We start from the raw sequence: 13,958 nt of genomic DNA on the forward strand, positions 1-13,958 counted from the left end.
CCCTCCCACTCTGCTTGCAAAGCAAGCCTGCATCCCACATCCACTTGCAACACCTCACCGAGGCTGATGGCTCCTCTTTGAAGTGCCCCTGGACTGGTGGGGGAGAGGGGAATGCTCTGTGCCTAGGCACACGGGGCTTCTGTTTCTGCCACTCCCAAGGCTGAAACCCCAGCCAAAACTCCAACCCTGGAGTTGGCCACGTGTTCCCAGCTGAACTTGAGGACAGGCTGGGCATCTCACCCATTCTGGAGTGTCTCACCCCTTAGAACTGGGGCTGCATTCTCTTAGGTACCTGCAGTGCATCCCAGGGCAGGATGGGACACTGAATCAGGTCTGATAACCTCCCTCACCCCACCTTGCTGAGGGCACAAAGTGTGTTGTCTGTAGGAAAAAGAATGACAGTGGACACAGCCCTCCCTACTGGAGCTTTCCTAGTCTCCCATTCCAGGAACAGCAGCTTGGGGACAGGAAGTAGGGATGCAGCCAGGGAGAGGCGGGAGGTCTAGGATGGAGCCTGCCATCCCCACAGCGCGGCTGCCGGGGCTCCGTGTTTTGCAGCCTGCCTTGTGAGCGCTGGGGTTTGGTTTCCTTCTCTGTGCTCTTTTCCTCTTCTTCACCGGGCCCCAGGGCTGCCGAGTGACCTCAAAGGGAAAAGTGGGCTGTGAGAGACAGCAGCGGGGATGGGCAGGGGTAAACATGGGGCTGGGGCCGGCCCGGCGGTGGGTGATGGAGGTGAAGTCATGCTGTGACGTCAGCCCTGCGGCTTTGGGGACAGCCGTGGTTAGGCTGCTCAAGGAGGGGCAGCTGTTTTCCTGCAGCTCACTCCTGGTGCCCGTGTAACTTATAAACTTTAATGGCCAGTTTAAAAGGTTCCTGCCATGGGCACCTTGTTGCCAGTTTTAGTTTTTTAATTTGGAAACTTTCCTCTCTGTGGTCAGGGGAGGAAGGATTTGGGTCCGCTTGGGGCCAGTCATCAGGACACGTGGGTGCCAAAGAGACAGTCCAGAAGGGCTCTGTTCCCCTTAGTGGTGTTGGGGCAGGACCAACCACACCAGCACCAAGAAGGGCAGTGGGCATGCACCATGCATGGGGCAGACAGGCTACAGAAGCCACTCCAGTCCCCTCCCACTGACCACACACTGGTGAAATAAATTTAACTCCACCTGGGCCCCTGGCTGAGGAAGTGCTGAACGGCAACCACCTGCTCCCAGTGGGTGTGGTCCTACCCCTCACCCCCAAGATCATTGGGGCTTTGGGCTCCACAGGTAACATACTCACCCCACAGCCCTTGGGAGGTGCTGGGAACCCCCAGCGAGTATCTCTGTTTGGGCATGAGAGGAGTCCTGGGCTGGGTTTGCATCCCCTGCTCTGCAGTCACTAATGACTGTGACCCCCCAGCCACATCACAGGGGGTGCCAGTATCCCACCCCATGGCTTGCTTTTGCTGTGCTGCAGCTAGCTGAGCTGCAGTTAGCTGAGCTGCAGTTAGCCATGGAGCTATGCCTGTGTGTGCTGCTTGGCAGAGGGATGCTGCCTGCAGTGACTTGAGGCCCTTGCAAATCCCCAGGGAGTGCTGGGGGACAGGGCTGAGGCCTGACACCTTCCCATTCAACAAAGAAAGCATCCTCCAAGCTTGAGGAAAGCCTCCCCACAGCCTTTCTACCCAGCTCTCCCTTTGCAGCTGGAGAAAGCTGGGACATATCCCTCCAGCCTGGCCATAGTCACCTGGGATTACTCATGATGGGTCTGCAAGGAGCGACCATGGGCTTGGCTGGGTCTTTCCTTGTCTCCAGAGTGATGTGGTGGGGTTTGTCTACACATTCCTGCTGTATGTGCTGACTTTCCAAGGGTGCTGTGTGCAGGCTGGCCCCTTCAGTGCAGGTTGATGTGACCCTGCCATAGCCTCCTGTGGCTGGCTGGGTCCTAGGCTCAGCCAGGAGGGACAACATCTTAGCTATCTAAACCCTTCTGGAGACCTTGCTGGGGGTCTAGCAGACTGCACAACAGAAAACAGAGCTGACTTGGCAGAAGTCTGCACCCCGGGGGTTGGAATCCCCCAGAGTGGGCACCCGGAGCACTATAAATAGCTTGGAACCAGAGGAGCAGAGGAGTGGCCCTGGTTTACCAGCACTTTCATGCCATGGCTTTCAAGTGGTTCCCCTGCCTCTCCCCCATGAGCCAGTGGCACATCTGCACCCAGCCCAGGCACCGGGCTGGCCAGCAGGCTGACTCCGGTGCTGAGCCACGTGCTCCACGGCTGCTGGAGCCAGTGTCGCTCACCAGCCCTGGAGCAGCCCTGCCTTTGCCAGCCCTGTAATTGATTCCTGCTCATCTGCATGGGTGGAGGCTGCACATCTGCAGCCTGGTATGAGGCAGTGGGCTGTGGGTACCAGCTCCAGGAGCCAGCCCGGGCAGGGCAATGGGCAGCCTAGACCTCACATTGGCTCAGATGTCTACTTTGAGAGCTGTATTTTGAGTTTCAAGGTGTTCGGAGAGATTTTTCTCCCAACCTCTACTCCTGGAGGCAGGGAGATGATCCTGCTCCTCTGCTGGAGAAGGAGGGGTTGTTGGGGTGCAAAGAAAAAGCTCCCTGAGTATCCCTGTGTGCCTGCTGCTCTGCACAGTCCCGTGTGCCCAGCTCTCTGATGTCATTAAGGCTGTCAAAGAGCAGGGCCACAGGGCTGGCAGGGGTTCAAGTTATGGAGGAGGGTTTTCTAGCCTGGCACCGTATAGGAAACAATATATGGAAGCATGTTATTGTGCATAAGGTACCAGATAAACCAGTTCTTAGACTTGAAGGTGGTGGTGGTCCAGCAGTGACTGCAAAAAGATGAGGTTTGACATGAGCACAGAAGAGCTTCAAGCAGGCCCCTGAGTACCTTGTTTTCCAGTGCTGTGATGACAGAGCGTGATGCATGGAAGAAAACGCCTGGAAAAAAAGGGATGAAAGTGGTGAGGCTTTTAAAAAACCCTGTATTAAGCCAAAGGGCATGCCTTTTTGTTGTCTGGAGATGGCAAGGGGTGGGTGAACCCTTTGGAACAAGGCAAGTCTGAATGGAGGGAGGTGTGACAAGTGGCCATGGGGCTGGAAAAAGCAGCACATGCCAGAGCCGGGGAGGCTCTTTGCTCCTCATTGCCCACAGGGGAGCAGCGGGGCTCAGAGCACCATGCTCCCAACACAGGCTGGCATCCCTGCTCTTGAAAATGAGCTGTGACCCAGGCTGCAGTGGCTGAATCTGGCAGGAAAAGATGGATTGGGCTGCAGAGGCGAGGGGAGGTCTGCTTGCCTGGGTGGAGTGACACAGCATGGGACAGGGTTGGTCCATGGCTCCCAGCTCCCCCAGCCCTCTGTGCCCCCCTCAGGCAGCACCACAAGGCTCCTGTCCCTCTTTGCAAGGGCTGAGAGGGTGAAGGTGCCCTGACAGAGTGTTTTATTAGCAGCAGGTGCCTGAAATTGAACCCATGGCCCAGCAATCCCTCCCCTCACCTGGAGATGAACCCGGCTGGGGAGGGCACGGTTGTGCAGGGTCAGGCTCCACTGGTGCTGAGGTTGCCCCTGCTGTGAGCAGAGCGGTGCCCCGGCAGCCCGATGGGCGCGTAATGCCTGATTTCACAGCACCAGCGTGCCCTGCTTCCTCCTGGCAATGATCTCTCCTGCCCTGGCTGGCTCCAGCCCCTGGCCAAACCCTGACCTGCAGCTCTGTCAGCTGGAATTAGCTACAAGATTTAGACTAAAGTATCTTTGCTCTTAGCTAGAGCAATGACTGAGAAGAGAAAGCCTGGCCCACCATCTCTGGAGATGGAGCTTCTGCCCTACCCTCCAGCCCATGTGTGGAAGTTCTGAGACCTGCCTTCAGAGATGGCCCTGCAAGCACCGTGGCCTTGCAGATGTCGCAGCACTGCCACGGGTGGGAGCATTCCCTATGCAGAAGTGGAAGAAGGCAGATCCCTATGACTGTAGAGAGGTGATCCATGAGATGTGCATAGATCCCTGGGTTCTCTGGAGGTGGTCCATGAGATATGAATAGGTCCCTGGGTTCTCTGCATCAGTTCAAGGGATGCTTCTAAGGGAGGGAGCTGAGAAACAGGAATGATCCATGCATAAAGGTTCTCTCCTTTCCTACCTGTAACCCTGCTCCCACAGTGCTTTTTGCTGTGCCCAGGCAGCCCGTTCCAGCAAAGCCACAGCTGGGAGGAGGAGCTATGGGGGACATGCAGCCAGCAACGCCCTTGCCTCAGCTTCTGCAAGAAGGGGATGGGTGTGGTCGTGGAGCAGATGAGCAGCAAATCCCTGTGGGGGAGCTGAGGCTGGGTGCCTGCTACGGCCAATGCCAGGGGAGGTAGAGTAGGACTTACACAGTGGCTGGCAGTGCCGTGGCACCCTGGCAAGTACCAGCCCTGGACTTGCTGGAGCACTGTACCTGTGCCTCCTTATTGCGGTGTGCTGTGCCCAGGCTGAGAATACTCACGAGGTGCAGGGCCCTGACCAGACCTCCGTGTCACTGCAACTTTGTCCTCTCCCAGAGCGTCCCCAGACCGTGGCTTTGTTGGCTGAGCTCATTTAGCTTTGACAAAGTTTATAGTGTGCTGGAATGCAGAATGGCTGCTGGCCTCCCTCCAGCCTAAACATCCCCACCCCGTGGTGCGACAGGAGCTGATAAGGGTGAGTGCCACGGCAGGCAGGTATCTCGTGCCCAGCCCGCGACCTCGCAGCCACACGACCTTGAAGGTTGTCATTTATCTCCTGCGTGTGTGTGTGTGTGTGTGTGTGTGTGTGCAAGCTGTCTCCCATCCCCAAGAAATGTTCTCAGCGTCTCTGGTTTTCTCTCTGGGCCAAACCCACATGCACGTTGCCCGAGACTGACTCCGAACAGGCTCCTTTGATGAGCAGGGCTTAAATATATATTTGGCATTCCAGCGGCAGCGTGCCGAGCGCGGATGAGGGTGTGAAAGTGTTTGCTTGACAAACTCCGGGGGCTCTCGCCTCTCTGCCAGCCCTGGGGACTCACAGGAGAGCAATGTCAAGGAATTTTTCACCTCTCTGTTTTACTTTGTGTTTTTATTTTGTTTTCCTTCTGAGAGTGCATTTTTAGCTGTGGTGAAAGGTGCTTGATTGATAGTCCCAGAGACTGAGTCCCTTCTCTTCCCTGGGACAGGGACAGTGGGAGCAAACATCCCACCCTGGTCCTGAGGGCAGATGGAAAGGCCCTGCAAGCCCTGTGATGACCCTAGGAGCTCCTGTCTCCTTGCCACTGGCCCTGTCCCCTCTGACAGCCCAGCACTGTCATAGACAGCTTTGGGTGCCAGTAGGATGAAGATACCCCACATCCTAGATGTCCCAGGCTGGGGTCTGCTCAGAGCCAGCCCTTTGGCAAACAGTCTTGTCTGCTGAGGCCATCAGGGTCTCAGTCATAGGGTCCTTTGTCGCTGCTTAGCCCTCTGCCCTAACACTGTGCTTTGAAGACACCTGTGCCCACTTCTCTATAGAGGATTTCCTGGCTGGTGTCCCCATATGCCATGGCACCAGCCTGGGGTATGCACTGGCACCCTGGCACCTTTGGGATTGCACAGAGGTCTTATCACCTTGAGCCTCTGTGTGAGAAGATAGAGCAAGTGGAGCAGGAGCATGTCTGTGGGCAAGTTGCAGGTGGATAGGCTGGATGCTTGCAGCCTCTTAAAGTGGCACATGGAAGATGCTAGGGGTGTGAAGTCAAGCCCACCCCGATCTTCTCTTGCCACTTAGATCCATCTCTGCCTGCCGCCAGGGATGGGGAAGGGGAGGCAGCTCCACTGCAAATTCCCATGTGATGTGGGATGCACAGTGGAGCTGGGATGAGCAGGGTGAAGTTGGGTGCAGAGCTTGGGCTTTGGGCTTGGATGGGAACCTAGGGGTGCTTCCTGCGTGAGGATGAGGAGGATGGCAGAACCTTCCCTGTTGCCCCAGCCGCTGCATCCTGTGCCTGTGGGACATGGGGATGGGAGGCCCTGGGCAGCAGATTTTGGTTTCAGAGCCCATGTCTGGAGTGCCCACTGGAGTGGGGCAAGGTTCCCCTCTTGGGGAGGGAGCTAGGTGGGCTGTTTCTGTATGTTCCCAGCTGTCCCCAGTGTAATCTGTCACCAAAGAGAATCTCCTGCCCTGCTGCATCCCTGTAGTCTGATGGCAGTGCCGCCTGGCCCTAGATCACCTGCAGCTCCCAGCCTGATGGATCACCATAGAAACGGGGGTGCTGCACCCCAGGCTGGCAGGGAGGGAGGGTCTGGGGACTCTGTAGGGCAGACATCCAGACTCTGAAGGTTGCAGAGCAGGGATTAGAATGCTGGAATTCTACAGGACAAGGCTTAGTGCCCTGGGGACTGCAGAGCAGGAATTGGTACCCGGGGGTATCAGTTTGGGGGCAGGGATTGGGCTGCTGTGAACTCTAGATGCTGAGAAAAGGATATGGGGAGACTGTGGAGCAGTGTTGGGGACACTGTGAAGCCAGAGGGCTGGGGGGAGGAGGCTCTGTCCCCAGGGGATGGACAGGCTTGACTTAGGCTCCCCAGGGTTTCATTCCCAGCCCACTGAAGAATCACTGGCTTGTCTGGAGGAGCATGGACCTGTGGATTTCCTGGGCAGCAAGTCCCTTTCATGTGGCCGCTTGCAAACTCTCATGACATCACCAGGGGCTGCTCCTGGTGTAGACAAACCCAGCGTTTTTTAGGGGTTTGCTATCCCCCCGCCCCTGCCTGTGTGTTTTGGCCAGAGGGGACCCAGGCAACCGTGTCCACGAGCAGCCGGTCTGGCAGGGAGATGGCAGGGGAAGGGCAGTCAGTCCCCCCTGTACTGAATAAACATGGGCTGGCCAGGGCTGGAGGGGGCTTTTCCAGGCTGAACCACACCCCGGGGGGCTATTTTTGCCATGAATAAAGGGGCTGTGTGCTCACAGGGCAGCCTGGCCTCCTGCCGCCACTGCTGTGCGAGGAGAGCTTGCCTGACACTTAATCCTGTTGCCTGGCTGGGGACCAACATCTACGCTGAGCAGCTGGGCACTGCCCGTGGGACACCTGGGCACTGGCACAGCTGAGCACTGCCTGCAGAACACCTGGGCACCCATCACTGCCCACAGGACACCTGGGCACAGGCACAGCTGGGCACTGCCTGCAGGAACACTGACAGCTTGCTGGGACTAGGAAACATGGATTGTCACAGGGCAAGGGGAAGTGATGGTGACTCAGTGCCTATGCCAGTGGTGGTGCCAGGGCCACTGGGGCATGTTGGACCCAGCCCTGCTGGGCCCATGTGCCTGGAGAGCTGCCTGAGCCAGCCCTGGGAGCGAGCCCTGCTGCCCCCCTGCCCCATGCAGCAGTGCTTCCTGCTGCAGTTTCGGGTGATGGTGAGGCAGTGTCCCCAGGGGCTGCCCCTCTGACTGCACCCAGGCTTGGGAGGAACTGCAATGCCACCAGGGTGGAGCGGCCACTGCCTCCTGCTCATCTCAGTCCTGAACGCACCCAGATTCCCCCCAAAGCCCCTAATCCCGCCTGGCTCAGGCCCAGCTTCCGCTCTGGGCCCTGTTAGCTCAGCTAATCCCTTGTGTGCCGAGTTTAGGGACACAGTGGGTGCAGCATCCCCACAGATCTCCTCCCATCACCCCCAGGTTTCCTTTCTCAAGGTGTTTACAGGCTGCTCTCCCTGTCTCCAGCCCTGACCCACACTCCTGCCACCTCTGCCAGCCCCACCGCCCCACGGGTCCCAGGGGAAGCAGCAGTGTTTGTGCCATGAATGAGCGGCCTGTCCTCACCGGGTGGAGCTGGGGTGCGGGATTCCACCCCTCGCTGCTCCTTATCACCACACAGCATCCTTGTGATTCAACAGGTGTGGCTGCCTTTCCGTCACCCCACTTTGCAGGAAGTTTCCTGGCCATCCCCCTGCAAGCCCTGTGCAATAATAACAAGCTGGGGTGAGCTGGCCGGCCTTCCTGAGCAACCCTACAAAAACAAACCAGAGCCATGTGTCCGGCTTTCCTGGGCAGACAATAATAAACCCACATGAGCTGGCACTCTCTGCAAAGGAGCCCTGGGTGATATGTCCATATTCGCCATGCCATCCTATGGTAACAAGGCAGTGTGAGCCACCTGGCTTCCTCACAGAGAAGTGGGGTCTCTGAGCTGTCTTCCTGGAACAAGAGGGATGCTGGCTACCAGATCTCCAGTGTTCTGTCTGCACTGGACCCTGGAGAAGGCACCCCATGCCAGTAATGGGCCAGTTTGGCAGAGGTGATGGTTACAGGTGCCACCAGCCTGTGGCTCTGCCTTCCTGCAAGCCAGGAGCATGTCTTCACAAGTCCTGGCATGCTGGGATATACTTTCAGGGCCTCCTTCTTACACAGCTCCCTCACCAAACTGACACCCCATGCCAGCTGCCCCAGAGGCTCACTTGGAGTTGTCCTAAGGACTTGCAGGATGGGAGGACAAGTGTCCTTGATCAGGCTGGAGCTGGGGATGCCATGAGGAGCTGCCCCTCAGCTCCTGGGAAGTCATGCCCAGCTTCTTGCAAGGTCCCTCAAGAAGGGAGACAAGGCTGGTGTCTGTAGCAAGGGCTGCTCTGCTATACCCCACTCCTTTTTAGGGAGTTTGTTGGTACTTGGGCAGCAGGAAGGCTCAAATGCCTGTGGGTTTTTACTGGGCAGTGTGATGGGATGGCCTTGCTCCAGGTGTGACGGGATAGGGGCTGTGCCCAGTAGGGGCTGGAGGCCCTAGCCCCCCACCAGCCCTCTGGCAAGCTGCAGGCTGCTCCTGGTGAGCTGTTCCCTCACATGACTGGGGAGGAAATGCTGCAGCTTCTGTCCTACTCCTGTGCTGCCGCTGACCCACCTCTCCCTGGGATTTATCCCTGGGAGCTGGAAGCAGTGGCAAGTGGGCAGGGCAGGGGCAGGACCCCCTCCAGCATCCCCGCATGACAGGGATGGGGGGAGGGGGGCCCACATCCACCCCGGCACAGCAGCGGCACAATACAGTGTCCCCCAGTGCCACCGCGCCCCGCCGCTCAGTGTCTGCAAGAAAAGCTGTAACCCAAGACGCGAAAAGAGCAGGAGAAAAGAAAAGGGTATTGAGCGGCGGGGCTGCTGCGGTCGCCGGGCAGCATAGAGTGCCGGTTGTTAAGCGGCTGCCTCGCTTGCAAAGGCTGCCTTGATGAAGTGTGAGACAGCACTTCTGGAGGGACGCGGGCAGGCATTCTCACTCCATCTTCCGCTCACAGTGCCGCTCTTTATGTGCCTGACATTTGCTCGTTGGAAAGGCCCCGAAAGTCAGGGGGAAAGGAAAACATTTCCCGCAGCAGGGCTGGAGCGGCGCTGGGAGGAGTGCCGTGCTGTGCCGCGCCGTGCCGCGCTGAGCTGGGTTGGGTTGGGTCGGGCTGCGATGTTCGGCCGTCCTGGCCTCACCGTCTGCTCTTCCCCGGGGTGACCCCTTCACCTCTCAGCAGCTCTCCAGCTGCCTTCCCCTGCAGCTTCCTGCCAGGTGTGCTCAGCCTGGCTCCCTGCCTGGGAAGCCCTGGCCATCCTGCCCTGCCTGCTCTACCGGCATCCTGGCAGTGCCGCCAGATCTCCCTGCGCCGCTGCTGCTGCCGCGCGTTCCCATGGGAGTGAATGGTTGGGAGTGATGGGGACAGTGCGAGCTCAGGACCGGTCTGGTAGCCATCTGCTGATGGGATATGCAGTGCCCCAGACAATGCCACGTGCGGGGCTGAGTGGTATGCACGCAGACCCAAGGGCTGGACCACCAATGGGTGGTCAGTGTGGGGCAACTCGGGGTTGTCTGGGGTCAGCTCAGAGTGCTTTGGGGCTGCTCTGCCCCCAGGGGGAGGGTTACTACCCCACCAGCAAGCTGGGGTGGGAGGCTAGGCTAATGTGTCCTGCTCCATACCGGGGGGGATGAGCTGCACTTTCCCCTACCCTTGATCCCAGCATGAATGGAGCAGTTCAACGCCCTCCATCTCTATCCTCCTGCAGGCAGATTCTGGTGGGTTATCTTGATTAGCAGAGACTGGGTGAGCAGCTAGCATAGATTGGTGCTCATCTACCTGGATCCTAGGGAGAATCTCTCCCCAGCCTGACTGACCCTGGCATGACTATGGACAGAGATGCCCAGTGAGCCACACCAGCCCTATTCCCAGGAGCACTCACAAAGTCATGGCAGGGAAGAGCAACAGGGGCAGCCTGGCCACAAGGCATGGCAGTGCCTCAGTCATGGAGTCTTTGCCCTGCCCGCCGCAGGCTGCTGCAGCATTGCCAGGCTTTGCTCATGCCAATGCAGTGGCCATGCCAGAGAGCCATTGCACCATTCCTGGACTGCTGTTCCACCACGACACTTCCCAGGAGCCCTCTGGCAGGGGGAGGCTGGGGAAGCCATGCCCCCCCCAGCCCACACCCCTTGGCTCTTGGCCTCGACAGGAATTATTAAGTGTGCCCCTGTGGAGCATGTGCTGAGGCTGGCCACGGGAATGTGGGCAGATCTGACACAAGCCACAGCTGCCAGGCTGTAATTTCCAAACAGGCCCTGTTCACTCTGTTTTCCAGTTAAAAATATATTAAAAAATAGGAATGTGGGGTTTGTAGCAAAGAATGTTGGTAACCGCTTCGAATGTCTGGTGTGATAATGAAAGGGTCAGTCCCCCGCTTTGAGCATGACTGATTTAGACCCTTGTGCTTGGCACCCAAGGGGCCCAGGATGGTCTAGCCTGCCTTCAATACCCTCCCAGGCCTGGGCCAGGGGAAGGTGATGCTTCTGTGTTGGTGGTGCAGTGTTGGGCTGGGTGATGAGCAGAAGCTCACACTTTTAAGAGGGCATCTTAATCTTCATCTCTTGTGACCTCTCAAGAAGGGAGTCTGAACAGGGATGGCTAAAGGAGAATGCCTGGGAGATGGGTGCTGTACCCTGCCCACCGCTGACCCTGTTGCCCCCCCAGGTGCTGGATCTACAGCCCCATAGCAGAGCCCTCAGGATGGAGGGCAGCAAATGAGGCTTCAGGCCAGCTCCCTGTGAGCTACCCCCACTGCTGCAGGGCTGGGCATGACTTACTCCCAGTATGAGGTCAGGCACCTGCCCCCCTTCACTGGGCGCCCACCCGTCTGGGCTAATCGCAGCTCAGGGTGTGCTCCAAAGCCTCCGGTGCTGCAGCCGCAACCTTGAGTCACTCCTGATACCGGGGCATCCCACTTGGCCTTGTGGCCAGATAGTCATAACATGTGGGACAAGCTGTGCCAGCTCCCTGGGTATTGCTCCGCAGCGCCCAGCAGGCCGCGTGGGGCAAGCTGGCGGGCACTGCCCTGGGTGCCAGCTCCTGCCACTCCCTGGACCTCGGGCGTGATGTTTATCCTGGAGATGGGGAGTCAGAACAAAACAAGTCACCGGAGGCCAGTGCTGACATGGTAGTGGGGGCGAGCTGACTGCACTGGGGTTAATCTCAGGGATGTGCTGGGGTGGCAGGACCAGGATGGAGAGGAAAGACACCAGGACCCTGGGCTTGTCCCCCACCGAGCCCCTTCTAGGGACATCTCCTTGTCCCTCTCAGGCTCCGGGGCCATCAGGTGGCCGAGGGCTGGCACAGCATGCTCGGTCCCTGCTGAGTCACGGCTCTTCAGGGAAACGCTTCCAGCTTTGGTTATAAACCCATTTCCCTCCGGGGTTGTGAAGCGCGGCCCTCCCATCCTAGCCCGGGCCAGCTTCTGCGGCCCAATGGCTCCGAGCCCACGGGAAGGGCAGTGGCAGGAGGTGGTGAATCCCAGATTCCACTCTGGGCTTGTTGGAGCTGGGCTCTTCCCAGAGGTATGGGCAGCAGGTACCCTGCACCTGCAGATGTCTGTGCCATCTCAGATGCCCATCCCTCTCAGGGGGCTGGTGGCACTGGGCATCCTTCTTCCAGTGCCCCCCCAGGGTGCTACCCCTGAGGGGATGTGTGTGCCAGTCTTGTGGATAGGGTGGTTGTCAGTGTGGTGGACACTTCACAGTATTGCCCATCCCCAAGGTCACCACAGGCACACTCGGGGCACCCAGGACTGAGCACAGAGAGAGTGGCTGTCTTGACTGGATCCTTCTTTGGATGCTGGAAAGAGGAGAGGACTCAGGGACTTAGGATCACAAAGGTTATCAGGGGGCTGGAGTACCTCCCTTATGAGGACAGGCTGAGAGAGTTGGGGTTGTTCAGCCTGGAGGAGGCACTGGGAGACCTCGTTGTGACCTTTCAGGCCTACAGAAAAGCTGTGGAGGGACTCTGTCAGGGAGTGTAGTGATAGGACAGGAGATAATGGTTTGAAACTGAAAAATGGTAGATTTAGATTAGATATTAGGAAGAAATTCTTTACTGTGAGAGTGGTGAGGCACTGGAACAGGTTGCCCATGGAGACACTTCTATCTCTGTAAGTGTTAAATTCCAGGCTGGGTGGGGTTTTGAGTACCGTGGTCTAGTTGAAGATGTCCCTGCCCATGTCAAGGGGTTGGAACTAGATGAACTTTAAGGTCCCTTCCAATGCAAACCATTTGATGATTCTGTGTCCCAGGTGCCATCCTGCACTGGAGCCTGCATCCTGGATGGGTTGGAACAGAAGAGTTTGGACAGCATGCTATGCCTGGGTACATAGCCTGCCCCATCACCCTGACACTCCCCAAGGACCCCTTGGTCACAGGGATATGGGGTGGGCAGCAGTGTAGTGGCACCCATGGCTGGGTAGCCGTGCAAGGGACTACCATGCCCTGCTGGGGCATTGACCCACGCAGTGCTATCTGGTACACTTTGCTCACTCCACTGCTGTTCCTGGCTTTCCTGGGAGCTGCTGTTTGCTTTTCTGTGAATTATGACTCCAGCTTGTGCCTTTGATCTGGGCTGTGTCGGCCACCCATTGCCAGCCCCTCTCCTGCCTTTGAAGTGCAATCACCTTCCTAGCTTTGGATGCTGCTTTTGCAAACTTAAGTCTAACTCTGGCCCCATGGGGTGAGACACCCTGGGCAAGAGCATCCGTGGGGTGTCTGAGGCGCTTAGCATCTCTCCTCCTCCCTGGGACGTTGTGATGGGCCAGCACAGCTTCCAGCTTGGACACCAGGCAAGGAGGAATTGAGAGATGTGTTTACCCAGTGGCAAGAAATCCCAGGGATGCTGTCAGGGTGCTGGGACCAGAGCATCCCTCCTGTGGCAGTGGGTGGGGTCACAGGAGGTGCGGCAGGGAAGTTGCCCAAAAAGCAGACACTGATACCATGTGTGTCCTACAGCTAAGGAGACTTTCAGGCCCATGGCTCCAGGGGGAGGGATGAGACCAGCAGGGAAATCACCTTTCTGGGCACCAACCAACTCATCCTGGCATTAGCCCTGCCCACCCTCCCTGTCTGGCAGAGAGCAGTGAGAGAGGCTCAGCCTGCCCTTTCTGCCACTGAGAAGCTGGGGACAGGCTTTGGACTCTGTCCTTGAGTGGGTCTGAACTTCCCCATCCCCTCCCGACTCGGCTGGCTCAGAGGGGATCCAGCCTTATCTGTTAAACTTTGTTCTTCTGCCGTCTGGGTGTGGAGCAGTGCTGAGATTAGTGCCGGACCTTTGACACACACACACACACACACACACACACACACAAAGGCACTGCCACACAACCAGCCGGGCATGCCCCCGGCGCCATGCTCATCTCCACACGGCTGCACACACACAGACACACACACAGACACAGACACACACAGACACACATGCATACATACACACACACACACATGCTCACGCTCAGCTGCACACCCACTCCAGTGCCGTGCCCTACACCCCCCTTGCAGCCCCCCTCCAAGGCGCACACACATTTCCCCATCCCCACACATGTTTGTTTGCTGCCTGCATACTGTGTTGGATTCTCAGTGGAGCATGGCTCTGGCCCAGCCTGCCAACTTCCCTGTCATGAGAGCCAAGGTTAGCTGTGCACGTCACTATGGCCCAGAGAGTGAGGGTGGCACAG

The 13,958-nt window shown here is 57.9% G+C and overlaps 1 protein-coding gene across 5 annotated transcripts in view; it reads left to right on the forward strand.

Annotated features, from left to right (window-relative positions):
- NHEJ1 (non-homologous end joining factor 1) overlaps nucleotides 1-13,958 on the forward strand; it is a 46,546-nt gene that overhangs the window by 30,617 nt on the left and 1,971 nt on the right. The window lies entirely within an intron of this gene.

Source organism: Melanerpes formicivorus, unplaced genomic scaffold, assembly GCF_026170545.1.
Source record: "Melanerpes formicivorus ecotype bairdi unplaced genomic scaffold, bMelFor1.0.p_v2 SCAF_5, whole genome shotgun sequence".
In the NCBI taxonomy this organism is placed as follows: domain Eukaryota; kingdom Metazoa; phylum Chordata; class Aves; order Piciformes; family Picidae; genus Melanerpes; species Melanerpes formicivorus.